General features: G+C 45.1%; 1 long non-coding RNA gene across 1 annotated transcript; it reads left to right on the forward strand.

Annotated features, from left to right (window-relative positions):
- The first annotated feature begins 2,172 nt into the window (after window positions 1-2,172).
- Window positions 2,173-7,876, forward strand: LOC125096391 (uncharacterized). The gene is made up of 3 exons (XR_007126164.1): window positions 2,173-2,314; window positions 3,705-3,884; window positions 7,793-7,876. It is a non-coding gene; the product is annotated as an uncharacterized LOC125096391 (long non-coding RNA).
- The last annotated feature ends 2,298 nt before the right edge of the window (window positions 7,877-10,174 follow it).

Here is a 10,174-nt window from a genome sequence, read left to right on the forward strand (position 1 = left end):
GAGATGACAATAGAACTGTCCCATAGGACTTCTGGGAAATGTTTTTTTTTTTTTTTTTTAAGATTTTATTTATTTATTTGACAGACAGAGAACACAAGTAGGCAGAGAGAGAGGAGGAAGCAGTCTCCCTGCTGAGCAGAGAGCCTGATGCAGGGCTCGATCCCAGGACCCTGAGATCATGACCTGAGCTGAAGGCAGAGGCTTTAACCCACTGAGCCACCCAGGCGCCCCAACTTCTGGGAAATGTTCTTAGAGGGAAAAGTATATACTTTCTTCTTCTTCTTTCCAGCTTGCTAGGATGTGGTTGTGATGACTGGAGCCTGAGCAACTACTTTGAATCATGAAGTGGAAACAGTTATTCAGAATTATAGAAGCAGCCTGGGCTCTTAGGGATTGTGGCACCAATTTTGCAGCCTCGACTGCCACTCTCAAAGCCACTGATATTTTTTGGCCCTTGTAGTCAAATCTAATCTATCTAAGTGTACTTCCCATAAGCACCTGATGGCCCCTGGAAAGCCATGTATCCTACGAAAACGCCGTATCAGGATAGGTAGAGGCAACCACCTTTGCACCATGAAGAGCAGTGATTCCAGGGGTACTGCAAAGCTCCACTGTCTTTAACAACATTTTACCATCTGTCAGCTGGTGTAGAAAATTCCACTTAATCTTGTTTCTTTAGGGGCGCCTGGGTGGCTCAGTGGGTTAAAGCCTCTGCCTTCGGCTCAGGTCATGATCCCAGGGTCCTGGGATCGAGCCCCGCATTGGGCTCTCTGCTCCGCGGGGAGCCTGCTTCCTCCTCCTCTCTCTCTCTCTCTGCCTGCCTCTCTGCCTGCTTGTGATCTCTGTCTGTCAAATAAATAAATAAAATCTTAAAAAAAAAAAATCTTGTTTCTTTAGCTCAGTGTTGTTCGCGTTTCTGCTGTTTGTAGTTTTTCGATCAAACTTTACATCCATATTTCTAGAGGTTTGCAGAACATCTCCGTATGGGGTTCTGCCCAGCTCTTCAAATTGGACACCTCTAAAACCAGACGTCTTGGTTCTCTCCCTCCTAACAGCCCCTCGGCATGGAAGAGAAATTCGGTTCTGAATTTTCAATCTGGACTTCAAGTAGACTAGGAGGGTATATATGTCCAGGTAAGGTAATAGAATGTGCCTTATTTAGCATTAGTTGGCTTAGTGTATAACTTGAAAACATTTAGGTGTACTAGAAAAGGACCTCCATTCTTACTTCTACTTGCGTCCCAGGTACTCCAAGTGACACCGCCTGGGACGCAGGGGCCTGTTGCCCCAGGGAGGGCATTGGGAATCCCACCTCTCCAAGGTGGGACATGACTAGTCAGGTGCTCTAACTGGGGGAGCAAGAGAGTGTAATGGAGCTCAGGTCAAAATGAAGTCAGGACACAGGTTCTGCTAGAAGCGGCAGCAGAAAGAGCGCACCAGGAAAGACGACCAGGGCTGGAAAGAAGGTGGAGTAGGAGGTGCTGAATTCAGAAATTACAGGACTGGAAGGATGGGATGGGAAGGAGCTCCTAGTCACAAAGGTGGAAACCAATGGCTATCAAGGCTGGAAACAGGGAGGGCAGAAGCCAGATGTAGAGGACGCTGCTTGAATCACAGTCTTGCTTCTGCTTCTCTGTTTTTGCATCTGGTCTATCCATATAGCTAGTCTGATGGCTGTCCGGTACCCAGGAAGTGAAGGGGAAGAAGAACTCCAGACAAGCTCGGTGGGGCACATGCCAGTGGCTGGGGACGAGCGTGGGGATTTGGGCAGCAGGTTTTGGCCCAGTGCAACAGGTGGTGACACTACGACTCATCTGGGCATTTTATTGATGGAGGCGTCAGTCCTGGAAGAGGAGCTGGGAAGGACTTGGAAGGGTGTCAGCGCTGCAGTCAAGGACACTGGGGGTCAGGGAAGTCTTCCAGCTCCAGCGAGCCGACAGGGGCAGAGTGTCAGTTGTGTGGACTTGGCCAGTGTAGCGGGGAGAGGGACAAGCTATGAACAAACAGAGAGAGCGAGAGCAATGCCAGCTCCAGGCAGAACTAAGGCCATAGCAACTGCTCATAGCCTGTGTCTATTTTTGCCAGTATAACGGTTGGTTGATTGGATGGTACTCGTGTCATGTTTGTTTTATAAGAGCTTTAATATCACCACCAATCTCTTCTCGAGTCACAGCTTGCTTTTGAAGTTGGAGAAAGGGAAGTGGTAAACCTGACAGCGGAAGGGATCCCAGGAAGTGAGTCGAAGGAGTCTACAGGACCAAGGGAAAGTAGCCATGAAAAGGTCCCAAGATTCCCCTGCTGGACCGTACTCCAGGTATCTAGATTCTAGAAGTCTCTGCCCAAAAGGCCCTTACCCTACTTGCAGGGCCCGTGCAAACCTCTGTCTGGGTCGGCCTTACTGAGTGGGGACCATACACCCCTGACACACACTTCAGCCTTGCCGGTGGCCAAAAACACTAACTTTGTGGGGAGTGTGGGTAGAGCTTAGGCATGAGAACAGAGATGTCCGCCTCAAAGTGCAGAGGATGGAAGAGAAAGGGTGAGCCCGAAGCCAGCATGTCCTAGGAAGGAACTCTGAGGTCTGAAGAATTCTAAATTTGGAACCAGCCTTCAAGGTCAACGTGAAGGTGTATTTGTCAAGATAGGAGAATGTACTGTATTTTACTTAACCACCATATTCAGTTCTGTGATACTTCAAAAATATTTAGACATAAGGCAGCTGAATTTCCATTCATCCTCTTGCCCCAGACCCCGCAAATGTCAGGGGTGTGTGTAAGAGGAGTGGACAAATTTTTTTGGTAGAAGTATCCCCTGTAGGCCCAGAAATGGGCCTAATGTCTAATGATCTAATGTCACAAATAAATGAAACCCATGTGACCCCTGCTCGAAAGACCTCCCCCAGCACAGCAACAGGGAAATTCAGGGCAGAAGGCGGTGGCACAGAACCTGTCTTCCCAGCTGCTAGGACACCGAGGCTTGGAGGGCTTGGCGTGGGCTCCTTGTCTCTGGGAAGCACGGCAGCCACGGTTTCACTAACCTATTACTGAGTGTAGGTGAAATTTTATCACCAGAGACAGCTTTTTCTAAACAAAGCTTCAGTGGCCCAGTCAACACTTGATAATGTTGACACGCATCGCTTTGAAGTTTTCATCTTGAGTTTTCAAAATCCCTTCAAAAGCGTTACCTCGTTTATTCCTCACACCCAGCTTGTGAGTGGCAAAGCAGGTTTCATCATTGAGGGGAGGTTCAGTAACTCCAGGATCTCAGAGAAAACAGAGGGAACGGCCTAGCTGGGAAACCAGGCCTGGTTACTCCTGCCTGAGTGCCCCTGTCCCCTCAAGGAGCCCCAGCCGAACTCAGAAATAGCAGGGCCAGAAGAAAACTCCAGAATTGCTTTTCTGAAATAGCTCGTGGACTGTATTTGCTCAAAGGTTGGCATGTGTACTTACAGGACTTCTTTATTCCCTTTGGTTAATGATATTTAATCACAAGTACCTTGCAGTACACCGGCATAATGGGGAGAAATGCATAAGGGTCAAATAACAACATGTAATTTGATCAAACCCTGAAGATTTTAGGGAGCAAAACTGATGCATTATATAAGGTTTCATAAGCCAAAGGTAAAATTAAAGTCAGAGAAACTGCCTAAAAATGTCAGGTAGGTGTACTGGACCGTGAAGTTTCTTTTTCTCGGGTGGTTTCAGGATCTGATAACTTAGCAAGATTGAAACCTTTATGTGTGAAAGTTGGGTGTATAAAACAAGCCAGCAATTGGAGCGGCTGGCGTTCCTCTGGAGAAGCTGGGAACTTTGATATCTCCAGTGAGCCGGATAACGAAGATTTCCACCTGCTATCCGGGGGGATCGCGCACCGGCTATTCCAAGGTGAGGTTCCTGTCGCTGAGAGCTAGAGTCACTACATCAGTTCACCTGTGTCATGTAACAAACCGTCCCCGAACTTAAAGGATTAGACCAGCAATCACTGAGTAGCTCCTGATTCTCCACGTTGGCCATTTGGGCTGGACTCACTGAAGCAGTCCTGCCGGCTTCCCCGGGCTCCCTCCCTCCTGCGGTTACAATCAGCTCCCGGGGGGATGGGGCGGCTGTGGCCTATTCAAGTTCAAGCTTGCTTCCGTGGTTTCCGAACAGCGATTCTGAACCCTCGTGTGCAAGCCCATTTCCAGCTGCTTCATGTCTGTTGTGTCCCACTGACAAAGGCAGCCCCCAGGACCCAGTGTTAGTGGCATTCAAAGAGAACGGGACCCTTTTTTTGCAAATCTACTACAGTCTTCACAGGTCACTTGAAAGTCTCCTGTCATTTTGGTACCAGACTTGAAGTCTAGGATTATCATCGAAGTCAAGTCCTTCGGCGGACAGGCAGGTGCTTCTGACAGACTCCTGCAAGGAAAGCGCCTCTTCCTCCCAAGACCCGTGAGCTAGAACTACAAGGATCTCTACCCCCACCCCCTACTCACACTCACCCTGCATCCGTGGTGAGATGGGAAGGACACACCAAACACTCTCATGCGTCAGGATGAGGGGTAAAGAGCAGGCACTAGTCATAGCAATTCTGAAATCCGGGGGCGGGGGCAGCATGCCGCCAGGCTCCCCGTCTCTGGAGTACTCCCTGAGAGTGCTCGCCTATCCATCGTCTTGTACCGATCCTGGGAGGAAGCACAAGATAGGTTAGAAAACATCCCTGCCCTCACGGGCGCGCTGGCTGGCTCAGTGGCTTAAGCAGCTGCCTTCGGCTCAGGTCCTGATCTCAGAGTCCTGGGATGAGTCCCACGTGGTGCTCCCTGCTCAGCAGGGAGTCTGCTTCTCCCTCCCTCTGATTCTTGCCTTGCTTGTGCTCCTGTGACCTCTCTCAAATAAATAAATAAAATCTTTTTTTTTAAAAAAAGATCCCTGCCCTCAAAGGGCTTAACCACTTAGATTATGCAAAAGTCACAGAAGGTCAATATTAAATGTTTAACCTGCAGACACAAAATATTCTAGAAGGTCAGAAGCACAGAATAGAGAAGTATCAGATGCCATGTGAGTGGTTTCTCAGATGATGCAACCGAAAATGGGTTAACACTTTCTGTCCTGGACTATTGATTAAAACCCGGCAGGTCTGGCCTGTAGAGGTTGGTACATGATTTTGGTTTTCAACAATATAGCCACTAGCTCTCTAAATCGAATGTCTAGTCATTCTTATTTGCTCTTGGCTTAAATTATTTGAGGGACCCTCAAATTGTCCCCTCTCTCCCTGCCCCCAGATTTGAGTCTTATAGGCTTGAGACTTTTACCATTAAATATAGGCTGGAGACTTTTACCATTAAGACTATGAAGAGACTGCGTAAGGGCCAATTAATTGATCCTTATGTTTTAAATGGTATTTCATACTAAGATGTCCTCATACAGTGGCTCTCAAGGATGCCTTCCCCTAAGACCTTTTGGAAATATGGAGGAGAATTCTCAATTGTCACGATGTTTGGGGGTACAACGGCCATCCAGGAGATGATGGGTGCCAGGGATTGTATACTCTGCATTATACAAGACAGTCTTGCAGAGTGAATAATTGACGCATGATCTACACGCCTTTTAAAGTCCCAAAAGACATCGATGTAGGTGAAAAACCCGTTTATAATTATCTAAGCCTAAAGCCCAACTCTACTTTATATTAAAACAGACTGTATTAGGGATAGTTTAAATATATACTGAATTTCCCATGAGTGCAACTACCATGCAAATGGATGGAAAATTATACTTTGCTTTGTTGGGAATTTAGTAAAAGTTGTTAGCCACTCCAGAAAATTGTATCACTGATAGCAACACTGCTTTGGAGCACTTGAGCTGCAAACATAGCGCCTGTTACAGTTGGCATTTTTAGCTGTTGCAATCATAGTAATTCTACATATAGGTACAGACATCTGACTTTTTCGTTCTTTTAATACAGGCATGTCTGAACGTTTACATATTGAAATATATATTATTTCATTATAAACTTTTATTTCTTAAAATTACAGCTATGGCATTATATTGATTTTTTTTTTTAGTTACGAGTGAAGATACATTATCTGTGATTATCATTTCATGATAGGAAAGGAGATGTTATAAAATATTTGCTCTGAAAGGAGATACTGCATCTGTCCGGGTTTAGAAGCACTACCCTAATACCCGAGTGTCTTTCAGAGGCCTAGGTGGCAGAGTTTAAATACAATAGGGGCTGCGCCATTTATGAAGTTGGACCCAGGCTCATGGGTAAATAGCAAGCTATCCTTGACACTGGAGATGCTTAGAAACTAGATGAGGCTCTGATAGATTTTCTTAGCACACTACTAAACAAAGCACATGATTTTTTTAAAAATAGGAGTAGAAGAGTATTTTCTTTTTTTTTTTTTTTTTTTTTTTAAAGATTTTTTATTTATTTATTTGACAGAGAGAGATCACAAGCAGGCAGAGAGGCAGGCAGAGAGAGAGGAGGAAGCAGGCTCTCCTCCGAGCAGAGAGCCCGATGCGGGGCTCGATCCCAGGACCCTGAGATCATGACCTGAGCCGAAGGCAGAGGCTTAACCCGCTGAGCCACCCAGGCGCCCCAGAAGAGTATTTTCTTATTAATTTTTATGTCAGCACATTCCAGAATTTAGCCACATGTTTGTGATCTCCTTAGATTATTTCATGAAATGACCTTGGGTTCCAGATGTGTGGATGTAACTGTCCTGAGCTCAGTTTCTGATCCCCCTCCTCCAGACCCAGGCTTGGTTGTGAGGTTGGAGCTGTTTTCACCTCGGCCATGGGGAGCGATGCTTTGCAGCTAGGCACTTGCCTGTCCCAGTGCTCCGAGAGAGGGTGAACCAATCTGATGCCTGAACAAGCCGGTTCTGGCTCCGAAGCTGGCTTGTCTCCAATTCTGCCCCACATCTTGTTTCCTGGGTTTGACCCACATTTTGGCCATATCGACTCTATTGAAGTTAGCCTTCATTAAGTTACAGCTCCTTTCTGGGGCTTTTGGTATCTCCTACTCCAAAAAGGTGGACGAGAATACATATGTGGTCTGTGATATCCCTCATTTTAGATAAGAAGTGGAAATTTGGTTATTTAGTTCCAGAGTCATTGTTTGTCCCAACTTGTGAAAACGAACCTTAAACGATCTGGATTCCCAAATCTGGACTGACTAGATTTGATCATGATGGATGGCAATGTTTTCATCACAATAGAAAGAAGTTGGTCAGTGCGCTCACCCATCCCCTTTTCATCAGCTTGGGTCCAACAGGAACATTTCACTCGCTCGACTTCCAGACTTGCCTTGGCCCAGCAAAGCTGTTAATCTCCCGTAGATAGTAAATCAGCTATTTTACTTTTTTGACACCTTCCTTTTCCATCTCTGCAGCACAGATAGAGGCTATAAACTAACCCGCTGGCATTTTAAAAGAGCCCTTCTTCCTTCAATCTTAAATTATGTCTTTTGGGAGGTAGATGTATCTTACTTGGCTTTAGAAGTTTCCTTTTTCAAAACTTGGTCTATCATGCTTGGTGGGTAGATTGTAATCCATTGCTAGCTTTGCACTCTCTGTACCATGTCAAGGTGAGTCAAACGACATTTTTAAAGCCATGAAAGCATTTGGGCTGAAGAATGAGCCATTCCTTTGGGACGGAGGAGCAATACCTCCAGCCACTGGTGGAAGTGTTATGGCAAAGTACCAAAGGAATGGTTGCCAGGCATGGTTCTATTCAAAACAATAGACAGAGGGGTTCCTGAGCGTCAAATGTTACCTCTCAGTTCAGGGCCATTTTCCCTTTTTTTTTAGGGAAATGCGCTACAGGAAGAGTGGGGGGCAGGGCAGGGACAGTCCTCAGCAGCCTTGTTATTTCAAGTAGATTTTCCTTCCTGCCGAAGCTGAACGATACAGCAGTCGACGCCTGACCTAAGCTAAGCAAATCAGATTCCAGAGGAAATCTTCAATTTGGGATTTTTGAGTGGAGATGCACAGGTGGGACCACTTGGAAAGGATCCACGCCAGTGGTGGCTCTGCAGAGAAAAAGTGCATGGACTCCTGCCGCTGAGATTTCAGCCGGCCGGCTTGGCTATTTTCTTCATCCTCGGATTTTGGGAGCTGCTTCAGCATCCTTTCAATAAATTACCTTTTTAACTTAACTTCGCCAGAGACTGTTTCTCTCACTTGCAACCAAAAGAATGTTAAGTAACACACAGACTACGGAAGGGAATACCAATGCTGCACAATGTCCGCCTCATGTAATGATGGAGAAATGAAGACAGACAGCTCTTCCGAAGCAGGGAAGTCTCTTCATCATGGGCATACTAGCGACCTTGGTCTCCAAATTAAAAAGCAGGAAACATGATCTGACTGGTATGAATATGTTTATGGGGAAAATAGCCTAACACATTTGAAAGCAGAAGTCTCTAGAAATATGTAAGATGTGTGGTTACTTGATGTATAAGTGTACACACAAGACAAAGAAAAACATAATAGGGCCTAGCAAGGAGGGGAATAATAGAGGAAACCATTATAAAATTAAATGAAAAAACCCACTTTGTTTCACCCCGGGATGGCCCTGCTTTCTCCTGGTAACCCCAAATTCAACTTTCTCCCAGGAGGAAAACAGGAACAGCATATTAATCATAGTTCGACTTTACATTCTTATGATCAGTGAGAACAGCCTCATATTCTCTTGATCATATGGGGTCACCTTCCTGTGCTGTTTGTTTTAAATGCAGCAGAAAAGCTGCTTTGTCTACAGCTCTGGAGGTCACTGGCTCCAAGGGAGAGAGGACAGGGAGATGGAAGGAGCTCATCACTGTTGCTTGGAAAGGTGACTTTTCAGATGCAAAGGGTAGCTTAGCTTCCTAAATTTGATTATAGGGGGTCATCCCTAGGAGAACGTGCCTTACTCCTGGTCCCTTGAAAGAGTTAATGTTTCTCCCAAGTCCTGACTCAAAACAACAGAGTACCATGATGTAGATGCCATGGCAATATTTATGATTTGCCAGGTGATCCATTTTTCTTTGTAAATTTAATGTTTTCAGTTCGATAGGTGATAACTCTGATTGGATTTATGCATCCAATAATCAACTGGGAAATAGTCCTGATTCAATAAGATACATTATACGGTTGCATCCATTTCAGTAAGTAATGTCTCTGGATTCCTGTACACTTCTAGGGAATTCATCAAAAATTTTTTTAAAGAGGGCTCTATCGGATTTTTAGGACAGTATATCTATCTCAGAACAATGACAAACTATTGCCAGTCATATAAGCTGGCTAAGTTAATCTAGTTTGCAGTAATGTAGTCATTTTAAGGTCTAATTCATGGATGCTGTTGGTAAAACCTGAAGTGAAATGAAGATGTTCATAGCCTTTGATCAAATGAAGGATGAACCAATGAGAGTAAATGCACTCTTCAGTATTCCACTAGTAGTCCGGCTAGTTATAGTTATGTAATTTGGAGAAAACGAGCGGACACCATAACCGCCTCAGTTAATGGGATGTTCACTTTACAGTCGCTGGCATGGGGAATAATGCTTTTAACCCCAGCTGCGCCTCTCCCACCCAACTGTGGCAGGCAACAGTGAAACTGTTCTCTATTCACAGCCTCTTGATTTCCGGCGAGAAGTTCAGACTGCCTCTTCTCTGAATGGAAACCATCATTTTCAGGGAAATATACAGGCAGTTTCAAAAGTCCATATATCTCTTTCTTCCTTGGCATTTAAAACTTGCACAATAATGAGTCGAGGCATGAAGACCCACTTTAGAGTTCCTTTTTGGTTTTCTGAAAAAGAAGAGGATTCTAACATTTTTCCAGTACTTCTTACATACCAAGCGCTTTTTAAGCACCTTGCATGTGTTAACACAATCAGTCCTTATAGTGATCCTGCTAAGTGAGTGTTATCACTACCACCATCACCATTTTACAGTTGAGATGTTAACAATCTCATGTAGGATTTCATATATTTCATGTGTGCTGGAATTTCAAGGTCTATTACTGGGATCTCCAGGGGAAGCAGATACGCTAGGAACCTTGGAGTTGAATAGCAAGCAGGAGCGTGTTTCCTCTGAATGTGCCCCACCTCCGCTCTCCTGTTTAACCCACCCTGCCTTAGTAATAGTTTTTGCTCTCTTACATATTTTTTGATCAAATAAGTCTTTACTTTCTCTTGCAGTAAAACACAC

The sequence above is a fragment of the Lutra lutra genome, chromosome 3, assembly GCF_902655055.1.
Source record: "Lutra lutra chromosome 3, mLutLut1.2, whole genome shotgun sequence".
Lineage (NCBI taxonomy): Eukaryota > Metazoa > Chordata > Mammalia > Carnivora > Mustelidae > Lutra > Lutra lutra.